Raw genomic sequence first — 280 nt, 5'->3', positions numbered from 1 at the left:
GGAAACCAAGGTCCTAGAGTCTGGAGGAAGGGTGGAGAAGCTCATAGCCCAAGTTGCTTGAAGTCCAGTGTTAAGTTGCCACAGTCTGTGATGATTTGGGGTGCAATGTCATCTGCTGGTGTGTGTTTTTTGTGTTTTTTGAAAACCAACGTCACTGCACCCGTTTACCAAGAAAGTTTGGAGCACTTCATGGCTGACCAGCCTGACCAGCTTTTTGAAGATGCTGATTTCATTTTCCAGCAGGATTTGGCACCTGCCCACACTGCCAAAAGCACCAAAA

The 280-nt window shown here is 47.1% G+C and overlaps 1 protein-coding gene across 1 annotated transcript in view; it reads right to left on the bottom strand.

Moving 5' to 3' along the window:
• Positions 1-280, bottom strand: part of LOC107684552 (dual 3',5'-cyclic-AMP and -GMP phosphodiesterase 11A-like) — a 22,652-nt gene that overhangs the window by 6,871 nt on the left and 15,501 nt on the right. The gene's annotated exons all lie outside the window — the stretch shown is intronic.

Source organism: Sinocyclocheilus anshuiensis, unplaced genomic scaffold (assembly GCF_001515605.1).
Source record: "Sinocyclocheilus anshuiensis isolate Anshui unplaced genomic scaffold, SAMN03320099.WGS_v1.1 scaffold225, whole genome shotgun sequence".
Taxonomy (NCBI): domain Eukaryota; kingdom Metazoa; phylum Chordata; class Actinopteri; order Cypriniformes; family Cyprinidae; genus Sinocyclocheilus; species Sinocyclocheilus anshuiensis.
This window is presented reverse-complemented; position numbering and strand designations above follow the sequence as displayed.